General features: G+C 39.1%; 1 protein-coding gene across 1 annotated transcript in view; it reads right to left on the bottom strand.

Annotated features, from left to right (window-relative positions):
• bmpr1bb (bone morphogenetic protein receptor, type IBb) overlaps positions 1-12,288 on the bottom strand; it is a 140,982-nt gene extending 128,694 nt beyond the window's left edge. Inside the window, exons 1-2 of the mRNA XM_036594826.1 lie at positions 12,088-12,288; positions 10,015-10,104 (exon numbers count right to left, since the gene is read on the bottom strand). The gene's annotated coding sequence lies outside the window, so the exon portion shown is untranslated. The remainder of the gene's footprint in view (positions 1-10,014; positions 10,105-12,087) is intronic.
• Between the last annotated feature and the right edge of the window lie 1,469 nt (positions 12,289-13,757).

The raw sequence follows: 13,757 nt of genomic DNA, 5'->3' as shown, positions 1-13,757 counted from the left end.
TGAATAAGCACTAATACTCGAGCTGAACATTTCTAAAATTGTAAATGCAAAAAAATGTAAAAAAGTGAAGTAAAAAATGTAAAAAGGTGGTTCTTTAGTAAAGAAAATAGTTCTTTATAGAACCATGAACACTCACAGAACCCTTTGTGTGGGTTCTTTGTATCATTAAAGGGTTCTTCAGGTTGACGGAAAATGAGTTTTATACGGTTCTATATAGAACTTGTCTGAAAAGGCTTCTATATAGCACCAAAAAGGGTTCTTCTATTGTTACAGGCTTGACATTGTAACAACAGGTGAACCTTTTTTGGTGCTATATAGAACCCTTTTCAGACAAGTTCTATACAGAACCATCTACAGCACATTCTCCATCAATCTGAATCTCAATCAATCTCTTTATTCATGCAAAGGGTTCTCTGACTGTTCATGGTTCCGTATAGAACCATTTTCTTTACTAAAGAACCCTTGAAGAACCATCATTTTTAACAGTGTAGGATATAATGGAGATGAGCTTTGGGATGAATATGCTCCACACTCTTAAAAATATATTTCTCCAAGGGTTCTTTAGTAAAGAACATAGTACTACACAGAACCATGAACAGTCAAAGAACACTTTGCATGATTAAAGGATTCTTCGCATCATGAAAGGGTTCTTGATGGAATATGTGCATGAATATGCTATAGACAGTTCTATCTAGAGACCTTTTTGAAAAGGGTTCTTCCATTGTTACAAGCTTGATACCCTTTTGGATGCTATATAGAACCATTTTCAAAAAGGCTCTTTATGGAACCATCTACAGCACATTGTCCATGAAGAACCCTTTCATGATGCAAAGAACTCTTTAATCATGCAAAGGGTTCTCTGAGAGTTCATGGTTCTATATAGAACCATTTTCCTTACTAAAGAACCCTTGAAGCACCATCTTTTTTAAGAGGGCACCTAAACAGTAAACAGCTGTAGTTAGAGCATCATGTACCCTGCGTTTATGTACTTCTGCATTGTGTTCAGTTTAGTTTTAGGCCTTCTACTTCATATCCACACAATTTAAGACAGAAAACTCTTGAGATCCTGCTGGTGTGAGTTCATGCCAGTTTCCTCCCTTTCAATGATGCACACAAGCTGTGTGAGTGTTAATATCAGCCTGTCGTGGAGTAAGTTACACATCATCACATCATTCTGCCTTGATGGTCCACATCTATGTTTGAAGGTGGCTCATCTGTCAGTAGTGTGAACAGACCTCCACCCTGAAATGACCCACATGAGCGCATTTTAGCATCAAGTTAGTTACGGTCAACACACTGCCCACATAGGATGATGAGAATATTGATACAAGGCAGTTACAATTTGTTGACGAATCACATCAGCCCTATATCGCATTGATCTGCATATTCTTGGCTGATACTTTTTGTTTTTTTAATGCAGCACATTTTTTTTTGTGCACACAGAAAGGAGCCATAATTGAGAGGTCCTTTATCTGACTGACAGCCTGTTTCTCACTTACAGACAAAGAAGCTACTCGAAATCCGCGACACCTTTCCTTTAATAACCAGTACGGCAAGAGAACCAGGAACAATAATCAAGGCAAGCTAACTTTGTTCTTATTATGATTTGGAAGTTCTCACTATAACTTTAATAGCCTATAAATTGCTTCCTGTTAAAGTTATTATATGGCTAAAGCTTACTATGTTAAGTTAGCCTATAATCTACTGTAGTAACCTGTCACTGTTATTAGACTATTAGGCCAAACTATTTTAAATTGTATTTTTCATATTTGTTTACAAGATTGATTATTATCCCATAGATTATTATCCCATAGCTTTTTTTGTTATGGAAAGAAACCTGGGGATTAATCTACTGCCTCGATAAATAACCTATACATGAACTTTTGAACTTGAGTTCACACAGTTCTGAACAAATCAGATTTGTTACTGATTTAGGCCAAAAAATCAGATTTGTGTCAGTGCAGCACTGCACTGTGACTGCAGCCTCAGACAGTGAGATAATATTCTGAACATTCACTCGAAACATCGCCTTGGAAAAGAGTTCATAAAAAGCTGGAGATAAACAGGCGCAGATGCGCGTGATGCGCGCGGCCTGTCCTGAGATGAAACGGCGTTCGGACGAGTTCATGAGGCGCTTCTGCTTTGCGCTCAAACGTTTCCCTCCAGATATCAAAGGCCGAGGCATCGTAAATCTCCCGCGCCTCGCCGTCCGCGTGGCAGGAGGCAACCACATTCGGTCTGCGGCGTGTGTGTGACACACTCGCTCAGAGATAATAACTCAAGCCGTGTGTGTGTGTGTGTGTGATGGGGTGGGGTGGTGGGGAGCTCAGGCTGTTTTCCTCTTTCATCTGCTTGGCCTGAACAGGGAAATCATTGCTAGATGTGCTGCTCACATATTTTCAGTTATTTATGAAGCTTTTTTCAAAGCAGCCCCACACCGATGACACGCGCTTACAGTTTCACAGCGAAGTCGCCATTTCTGGCCACATATGGAGATTACTTTGCGACGGTTGAGACTTCAGATGTTTAAATGTCTTACTCTCGCTTAGCATGTCCTTCACCACAGAGACTGGTGCCAACAGACAGTAAAATTAAATTTGTTTCTAGACATTTACTTATTAAAAATGGTTTCTTTTTGCTAGTTCAACCAAAAAGTAAACAAAAAGTTCAAAAAATTGATTCCAATTGAAACTATTAAGGATTCTTGAAAGTAGCCCCCATTTACCTTGATGCAGTTTTGAACACTCTCGCACACAGCTTTATGATGAGCCACCTGGATGCTTTTCCAACAAGCATTGAGAAACCTTCACAGCACTGTTTATATTTTACCCACAACTTTGAGACCCCACCCTGCCAGGCCAGACTGGTACGGCTAACTCTGAAACCTGAGCATAATCGAATCCCCTTGCAATGCTGTGCTATGTGTCAGTCCTACTATCATAGCCAAAAATGCTACCACAAGCTCTACAATGCACCTAACCCGTGTGCTTTTTATCTGATGTAATGACCAGATCATAATGTTAACAATCCCTGACTCATTTGGAATTTTAAACAGTTCCAGTTTGAGCAAGCTTTCTTTTTATTTAATTCATAGTAAACAGTGACCAAGATGAAGACTGTACCAGTGAGAGACTGTGAAAATGACTGAAATGTACATTTTTCTTCAAATGAAAACAAATGCAATACATAAAATAAAGTATTCATAAAAAAAACAAACCCGAATTCCACCCAAGCCTGTTGTATGTGAAAAACCGGCCCAAATCCATCCCAACACGCAATACTTTGCAGGCCTCATTGGGCTTGGGTTGGGTAGCAGACCTCTTAGTCTTAGAAACTGGCATTTAAACATTAGCATTTATATCAAAATGTCTTGACCATAAAAAAACATGCATCCAATGGGGTGTGTCCAAACTTCTGAGTGGTACAGAACACTCAAATCCACTGTTTTCCTTCCATTCATCAAACATATGGCTGTAAAGAGCCACTCTTTCTAACAGGTATAAATTTTCCCGATTTTTTTCATCAGAGTCCAGACAACATGGCCGCCAGTCTGCCTTAACAACACTGGCACCTCTGTGCTCATTAATGCGAGGCCGGCCATCGTCCTCTCTCATTGCGCTGCCTCACTTCCTGCAATTACGAGAGCGGAAGCCGGGGTGAAGGGTCAGCTAATGCAGCTAAGCTCAGAACCCACCCCCCCACAAACCTCCTCCAAACCCTTCCCAACCCCCCGGACAGCCCCCAAACCAGCCCATGTGTGTGGAGGAGGGCTGAGGCTGCAGCTGCTGACCTCTGAGTGAGAGCAGACTCTTTCCAGAGGCTGTTTGGGTTTGAAGCGTTCCTCGCAAAACAGCCAGCAAAGGAGAGAGAGAGAGAGAGAGAGAGAGAGAATGACCCAGACCAAAGCTTTGGTAGCTGGGAAAGTTGAAAAGCTATTAAGAAGCTTGAAAGAAAAAAGCTCAACCCTCATTCCTCTTCACTGTGTGTTGAGTGGTCTTTTTATTCGGTGCGTCTTTACAGGACAGAACGTCCATCAGAGTCAGAGTATACAGAGCTGCACTGAAATTAATGCTTCATCAGTGAACCATGTCCATGAAAAGACTGAGCTTTTTGTGGTTTACGTCTGTAGTGGGATGAGTACGGGTGCAGCTGGAGCTGAGACACAATGGAAATATGTGCAGTCGTTCAGTAGAGGTATGAAAATGCACTGATGCATCGTAATGCACTGATTTGGAATGTTAGAAACAATTGTAATACTATTCAACGCAGCTGTCAACAATTTTTAGGCAAAATAAAATTCTCTATTGTCTTTCTATTGTTTTTTCTGTAAAGCTGCTTTGTGACAACGCCTGTTGTAAAAAGCGCTATATAAATAAACTTTGACTTGACTATTGTCGAACAAACAAATCCCCCAAGAGCTTGATGTATTGTTATTGTAGTCCATATTTCACTATTATATAAACAGCTCCTTGACATCTGTGTATTCAGTGCATTAATGTCTCAAATTAACTGTTATACCCAGATCAGAACCAGAACCACTCATAAATGAAGCATATAATGTTGCACATTGCTTGCACTCAGTGGCTGCAGACTGCTAGACGCAAAGGAAGGGGAGGAGCCATCAGAGGAAGCTGCAGTTTGAAATGTGAGTCCTTCAATAACCATTTCTATCTCACATACGTTAGGCCATTTTCGGTACACAGATAAAGGTTGGGTCCAGCAGCACTGTTCCTATCATGTTTTAGTGATTTTAACATGAAATTCTGCTACACTCTGAGACTAAATTACAGGGATAACTCCTGTGGAAACAACTACACAGATACAAGTCATGTCCAGATGTTGCACTATTTTCTAGATGTTCTGTTGCATATTTTATTTGCTAAAATTTTGTTGCTTATAATAGCAAGATCAAAATGTTAGCATTGCAGACATCTCTCCCATATCTATTATATAGGCCATTCTGAAAACTTTTTCCATCATTTGGGTTCTCCTGGCTCCTTAACTCATGTAGTGCTTGGACCCCGGTGATTGCCACTTGCAACGTAATCAGAAGATGGTTGTTTTATCTCTCATAGCGGTTACGGCAGTTTATAGAAATCAAGATGTTCTACATATATCTCAGATATATATGCTGTGATCATTTTCAACTCGTAAGCTTTTGTTGCCTGCGGGTCTAAAGCTATTAAAGGAAGAAATCTAAAAATGTAAAAATTAAACTGGCCTTCTTTGCCTTTTCGGTAACATTATCTTAGATCTGACTGACTTATAATATTTAAAAACTGAATCTGTTGGTTGGCTAAATAATAATGTTTAAGGAGGAGAAGGAATTCTCCTAAAATTCTCTGTTAACAGCAGACTCCCCACCTTTTCTAAAGTATTTAAATCTACACAATTCATGCGACTGGCAGGTTCATCATTCAAAATGGCAAATTTCACTAGAGATGACCAGTTTGCATTTATGTAACCTTCAAAGATATGAGGTACTGTCAAAGTCCTTACAGCAATCCCTGTCCACTCGACAATCTTGGCAACATCTCTGGCCAGTTCCAGTCATACAACACCAGCTTACTATCTCACTGAAGAGTGAGAGACCCATAATCCTATAAAATAAATGCCATATTAACATTTTTTAAAAAACATATTTGAAATCACCCGTAAAGTCTGGCAAAAACCCCCAAATGGCTTGTAGCGTTTGGCTCAAATAAAGCACCAAAAATATTTTTTTATAGTTCTGGCTACTGCCCATCTCCACTAGGAGAGAGTGCTTTTTTTTTACCAACTTGTGGTTTTCCCAGCAACACGCTCTTTTTTTGGTGGACTTTCCCCCTAAACAGACGCCATGTTGTGTGTTACAGGTTTTCCGATTCTTTTTTCAATCAGTCTCCTCCTCCTTTGTTATGTCTCTGGTACCATGCAGAAATCTGTCATTTCTGTTTACAGTATAAAACATGTTCCATTTGAGATGATACTACTCTTAAAAAATCCAGGCTATATATGGTGAAGTATTTAGCCTCCTTTATAGACTTTTGTCACACTTATATAGTAGTACATGTGTGGAATAACAATAAAGCAGAGCTGAGATGAAAGCGAGCCTCCATCTCCTCACCATGCCCGCTTTACACTCTGACCTCTGCTCTCCACCAGGATGCTCCAGGCTTCTACCTTAGTGAAAGAATGTAAAACGGCTCCGTCTCTCCAGCAACATCAGAAGCTTGTTAAACTCTCCCAGCAGCCCTTGGGGTATGTAGATTTGAGAGTCAAGGGACAGGGCACGGCAGATCCTTTTACTTTCGTGCACAAACAAAGGAACACTGTTAGGGGGGCTACAATACCTACACTAAACGTTACCAAGTGTTGCGGTGAAACAAACCCGAATGATAATGGACAGTTTCCAGGTTTAGGGAGATAAGGTCTTCAAAGGCCCCAGAAGCATAGAAATAAACTCTCATATTGCAATAAAGGTGAGAATATGATGATGTGATATATTTAGTGTGATAAATAACATCACGATTTGCGTTGTATACGTTGTACAGTGGGGTCAAAAAGTCCAGAGACCACTTCTGTATTGCACAATTTTCTAATTCAATCGTTTTTTATTATTACAAATTATATTATAAGCATGATTTACCAGTATTTAAATGAATTTGTGAATTTTCTTCATATCTGGTTTGTCCCCCTGCTTTAATGACTTAAACAAGCCTCTGATGAGTAGATCAAATCCCACCTGAGGGTCAACTAAACATGTGCTTAGAGAGATCAAGGAAATCAAGGTCACAAATGTGCTCTAATTTGAACAGTGACCTAGAAATAGAACAGAATCTGGAGTATTTCTTCTTCATATATATATATATACATAAATTGGTATGATCCAATATAGCACCAAAAAGGTTTCTTCTATTGTTATGATATCAAGCCTGTAACAACAGAAGAACCCTTTTTGGTGCTATATAGAAGCCTTTTCAAAAAGGTTCTACATAGAACCATCTATAGCACATTCTCCATCAATTTGAAGAACCTCTTCACAATCAAAGAACCCTTTAATCATACAAAGCGTTCTTTCAGTGTTCATGGTTCTGTATGGAACCATTTTCTTTACCACGCTCTTAAAAATGATGGTTCTTCAGGGGTTCTTTCGTAAAGAAAATGATTCAATATAGAACCATTAACATTCAAAGAATCCTTTGCATGATTAAAGAGTTCTTTGCATTGTTAAAGGGTTCTTCAGATTGATGTCCTATAGATGGTTCTATACAGAACTTTCTTGGAAGGGGTTCTTCTATTGTTATGATATCAAGCCTGTCACAACAGAAGAACACTTTTTGGTGCTATATAGAACTCTTTTCAAAAAGGTTCTATATAGAACCATATTCACCATTATTCTGAAGCTCGATTTCACCATGCAAAGAACCATTTAAGCATGAAAAGCTTCTATTAGAACTCATGATTCTTGGTTTTCTTTGGACAGCGACAATATATATATATATATATTACGCCATAACATCTGCCCTTACATTATAATATTCAATGATGGGCAGTTTACAGACCTTCTAAGATAAAGACTTCAAATTTCTCAACAATACATGATTGAACACTATAACATCCAAAGCAACAATCAGTCTCAGTTCCACAATATGAGCACTAAGCAACAGTAACGCTAATGAAACGCTGAAAAAACACAGTGAGAGAAGGAAAATGAGAGCCTACAGTCGATTCATATAAAACAGGGAGATCTGCATGACTGCCTGTGGTCTGTGTGCTCATTCCGGCTCTGCCTTAGAACCTGTGGAGCTCGCTGATGTAAGTACGTCTTGCATGGTCCGGCGAAGCTCCGCGATAGAGCGTGGAACAGAGCGCTGCATTGTGCCGTGTTTTTCCACCGTTTTCGCTACAATGAATTATAAGCGGTAAAACAGTCTTAATAAGCCAGCTGACGAGGCTTATGCAGCCACCCAGAGCCAGACCACACAGATCTACTGCAGAAAGTGCTGAGACAACTTCCCCACACAAGCGTTCAGTCCCATTACGATGTCCATTAACTGGTGACATACCTTCTACTGCTAGCAGGGATGGACGATATGATGATATTTTACTGTTATCACGATACATAACGTCACAATATGCTTTTCTGAGTATATCGTGGGTGTTATCAGTACTTCTTGAACAGCTGCAGGTAGACGTAGGTCAGGGTTCTATATGACACCAAAAAGGGTTCGTCTATTGTAACAAGCCTGACACCACAACAATAGAAGATCCCTTTTCGGTGCTATATAAAATCCGTTTCAAAAAGGTTCTATATAGAACCATCTACAGCATATCCTCCATCAATTTGGAAAAACACGCAAAAGGTTCTTTCAGTGTTCATGGATCTATATGGAACCATTTTCTTTACCACACTCTTTAAAATGATGGTTCTTCAGGGGTTCTTTAGTAAAGAAAATAGTTATGTATATAGAACCATGAACACTCAAAGAACCCTCTGCATGCTTAAAGAGTTTTTTACATTGTTAAAGCGTTCTTCAGGTTGATAGAGACTATCCTGTAGATGGTTCTATATAGAACTTTTTTGAAAAAGGTTCTATATAGGACCATCTACAGCACATTCTTTATCAATTTGAAGAACAAAAGTCCCTTTAATCATGCAAAGGGTTATTTCAGTGTTCTTGGTTCTATATAGAACCATTTTCTTTACTACAGTCTTAATGATGGTTCTTCAGGGGTTCTTTAGTGAAGAAAATGGCTTAATATAGGACCATGAACACTGAAAATATCATCTGCATGCTTTGACGGTTCTTTGCATCGTTAAAGCGTTCTTCAGATTGATGTCCTGTAGATGATTCTATAGAAAACCTTTTTGAAAAGGGTTCTATATAGCACCAAAAAGGATTCTTCTACTGTTATAATATCAAGCCTGTAACAACAGAAGAACCCTTTTTTAGTGCTATATAGAACGCTTTTCAAAAGGATTTCACTTTAATGGTGCAAATAACACTTTAACAGAGTCTTTGAGTGTTCATGGTTCTATATAGGACCATTTTCTTTACTAAAGAATCCTTCAAGAACCATCGTAACCAAGTGTGTAAAGAACTCCTAAAGAACCACACACACACATACATCCATATATTTACAAACGGTTTTATATGCACAATGCTATTCTAATGAAAATAAAATAAAAAAAAAAAGAAAACGGTTCTATATAGCATGAAAATGGGTTCTTCTGTTGTTACAAGCTACATTGCAAGCTATATTGTGATGTAGTTGATCACAATAACAATAAAATTTCATTATATTGCCCCCCCCATTATCCCTGCCCTGATCCAACCAGTCAATAACAAACAAGCCTTCAGGGCTGAGATACCGTAGCACCACGACTGAGAATCAGCACCCTTCGCCTACAGCACTATCCCGGTGTCTATTACTTATTTAGTACAGTAACGTAACACAGTGCATGAAACATTTCAGCGACACTCTCTCATATAAATATCCCTCCATAAGGTACGCTAGCGTGCAGCTGGTTCTGGTTATTTGCGCTGAGAAGGAGGCTGAGGAGGTCTGAACCTCGTTTACGTTCTTTTTTTTTCTCTTCCTGAACTGGGACGGACAGCGTGGAAGCTCATTCAAAAGCGATACTGCAGACGGTCCGGAGGGACTGGGAGCAGCTGGCCGGACTGCTCTCCCTCAAGTTCCCACAGCTTCCTTCTCCGCAGACAACCTAATGAGCGCTATCTCGGCCTGGGTTAGAGGAGCCGGCTTCCAAATCACACATACAGAAGCGTAACGTTCATTAGGACACAGCAACAGTGGATGTGTGTTCAGAGAAAATATGTGCATTAAGTGAAGGGAAAATGACGCGTGTGCACGCTTGTGCTTTTCCACAGTAAGGGTGGTCACTATGCAAAAAGTGAGCTCGTAACAACTGCATACTGTCACTTCCTTCTATAAATACCTCAGCCACGTACAGCCCCGCTAATGTGATTTATCTGAGCAGTTACGGAGCGCTGAACAAGAGGCGCTTACCTCAGTCCATACAATGGCACATTTGAGGGTGAAGCCAAGCACCTGATTGAATTAGGGGACCCTCAACTCTGTCAATAAGCTGCAGGACATCTACAGGGAAAGAAACAGAATGTAATAACATAGATATAACATATATGGGCAATATGGCAAAAATATTACATCACGATATGCATCACAATATTTGTTTTTCTCAGGTTTGATAAGACATACACTGCACTGTACTGAGTCCAACTAAACAGGACAAATGATGCTCGCTTTGCAATGAAACATGCTTGAGGTACTGACGATATCGACAATCTGCTCAGAAAACCTTACAGTGGTGTTATTTATCATGATAAGAATAAATACAGTTATACTGCCCAACCCTACACTGAATACTAGGGCTGGGCAATTCATTGAATTTCATATTCAATGACGATTTTGGCTTCTAACAGTTATAAAAAAAGAAGATGAGATAAAATGGTTATCGTGTCGCTCATCACAGTGATGCTCTCAGCCCACCCCTTGCCTTTGTCATATACTGTCCAGACCAACCAGACCCTGTAAACAGGCTGGTGTTTCTGGCGAAACCAAAATAGAGCAGCCCCACTGGCACTGCTATGTTGGCCTAAATCACTTTTATTTAGTCTTAAGTTGTAGCTGAACATTTATCTTCCATTACTTCTATAGCGGTGGGCCAGCCTTTAACTTGGACTGAGTTACTGACCAGAATATGTTGCATATAGTTTACCAACTATAATGGCAATGCACTACAACATATTTAATCTAATTTATTTTGGTCTAATTTATTTTTTTTAATTATTTTATATATATTTAGTCATTTTCAGTAGATTGTGGGTAGTTTTTTTTATTGATTTTTATTATTTTTATATAATTTATTTAAATGTATAATTATGTATTGTGTTAATAATGTTATTTCTTATAATTATTTATATAGAAATATTTTATTCATTTATTTATTTTATAACAGTTTTGATTTTTTTTCAGTTAAATTACATTTAAAGCTCAAGGACACAATATTAAAAAAAATAAACAACATAAGCAATATACAATATGTATATATATATATATATATATATATTTTTTTTTTTTATAAACTTAATAACATTTTATTTTTTTCAGTTGAATTACGTTTAAAGTTCAAGGAAATAATATTAAAAAATTAACAAAATAAGTAATATACAATATATAAATATATTTTATGTATTTATTTATTTTATAACATTTTATGATTTATTTCTGAGTTGAATTACATTTAAAGTTCAAGGAAATAATATTAATATTACAAGTTTTTTTTTCAATAAACGCATGATGTTCCCGTGTTAAATAATCGTGATCTTGATATTAACCAAAATAATCGTGATGATGTTTTTTTGTCAAAATCGAGCAGCCCTATATTGAATAGCAGTTCACTTTAGAGTCCAGGTAAAATGTAGTGTGAACGTGTTACACATGGCCACATCTGAACAGGGATATGAAGGAGTATTACATTAAAAAGTCATTTTAAACCTCAAATATTGACATTTTAACCCTTTTCTCAACATTTGCAGCCACAAGTCAGGCTATACTCCCTGTTTACAGTGCTGAGGTAGTAAAACTGCGTTTAGTCTGTCAGAACAGGTTTGGTTTGATTGCTGCACAAACACTACAGTAGAGATATAAAAAGATGCTGATAGTGAAAGTACCCGGTTACAGCAGCGCTACGTTTCACAGTAAAAGCTCACAGCTGTGCCGTTTACATTAATAAAATGAGGAATGGAAGGTGTGAGTCGTATCTCTGCACATCTCCATCTTCCTGAGGCCGCCAGCGGTTCGACTAAGTGAAGAAAAGGCACGAGCGCGGAGCTGGACCGCGCAGCAGGAGACGAAAGTGGCGATTTACTTAAATACCGCGAACCTAACTGGACAAACAGCACACAAAACACATCCCCGCAGGTCCCCCGAGCAGGACGCAGTGAAAGAGAAGGGCAGTGAGAGCCGCAGGAAAAAACTTTTCACTCCTTTTCGAACTCGTCAGCCAACTGTCACATTCACACCTCAGGCAGAAAACGCAGCGGGCTAACTCCAACTCACCTTCCCACTCGGCCGCCTCGGCTCTCCTCCGCTCCGCGCTCTCTTCTCTCCTTCTCTACGAGGAGAAAGTCGCATTCATAACGACGCGGGGCTTAAATTAAAGTGTTGTGCCTGAGTTCGGTCTTCAGCAGCTTCTTCCAAGTCGAGGGAGCTCCGCTTCGCTCTCCTTCATCAGAAACCGCTCCTTCATCAGAAATGGCTCCCACCACCGACGCCCGGGAGAAGTACACCTACAGGCACGAGGCTGATCAATGCTAATACCTGCTCCTGGACCTGAACAATGAGCCCCAATCGACGTACTCTCGCGATAATTTAGCCGATCCTCGCAAACGTTCATATTCAGATTGATTTATTAGTCGTTCCTGAACATTTTGTACGTGAAGGGAAACGAAATGAGGTACTCAGGTCTGGTTCAGGTAGCAGCAGTACTAAAAACAAGAAGAAAACACGCAATAAACACTGTTAAAAATCAAAAAGGTCAATAAATGTAGAAATATAGGTGTAAAGTGAGCATAGGAATCAAACCAAATGGGTCCAAATTGCTGTAGTGGCTTCATATGAAACAACAATAATAACTAGAAAGGGAAAAAAGGGAAAAAGCCAGCTAATCACGTTAAATAATAAAAATAAAAATAAAAAAATAGTGGAAGACTGTTGATGATTGCTAAAGTGTTGCTTAGATGTCACTAGGCGGTTGCTATGGTATCCAAGGTGTTTGGTAAGATGTTGCTAGGTGCTTGCTATGGTGTCCCAGGTTGTTGCCAAGGTAAATACACTGCGACCTTAAATCTCGTGCTATCTTAAATTAAATGCCTCCTTAATTCCACTGCCACCTTAATTCTCAGGCTACCTTAATTTACTGATACCTTTTCCAAACCAAAAACAGAGGCAGTTCCAGTTTCATGTGTTTTGACCATGGTAACTGTTGTACTCTACACCTAATAAACTATGATGAAGGCTGACTGATAAAATTGGGTACGAGGTAACTTTGTAAACTGTGTCAGAAAATCATACACTAGTCTACCATAGTAAGTGAAGCTATGGTAATCTATGGGACACTCAAAGAAAATGGTAATGCATGGGAATAACCTACAATAGTCCTATAAAAGATTTAGATTTCTTGCTTTCCCTTTAATGAAATTTGTCACTCAGCACTTTTTAGAAAGTCACAAAGTAAAAAGGGTCTCAAAAGTTACTAAGTGCAGCATCTTAGGCGGGGATGAGGCAGGGATACGTTTACCACAAAAGATTCAGTGATTGTATGAGCCCATAATTCATATTCAATATTTTGGCGGTAAAAGGAGACCTGTGGCTATAGCTCAATAGCCAGACCCTAAACACACCCCTGGGCCAGCTCCAGTTCTGGAGAGACAAAAATAACATGTGACATATGACATATCAATATATGCCTACATTCAAGTAGATTGTATGCCTATACAAATCAGCATGCCTATCACCTGGTAGTATGATTCAAGGCCCATAACCCCACCCCTACTTTTAATCCCTGGTTTATATTGTGTCCCGAAAAGGCATTTGTGATGATGTTCTGGTCGAGTTTTACACAGATGTATTCTCTAAAACAAGGCAAGCAAGTGGTAGAAATGGTCAGTGGATAGCAGAAGCAGCCCCATCTGCTGCCAGGCCTTTCTTAGGACTTCCGGTGTGTTTTT

The sequence above is a fragment of the Colossoma macropomum genome, unplaced genomic scaffold (assembly GCF_904425465.1).
Source record: "Colossoma macropomum unplaced genomic scaffold, Colossoma_macropomum, whole genome shotgun sequence".
Lineage (NCBI taxonomy): Eukaryota > Metazoa > Chordata > Actinopteri > Characiformes > Serrasalmidae > Colossoma > Colossoma macropomum.
This window is presented reverse-complemented; position numbering and strand designations above follow the sequence as displayed.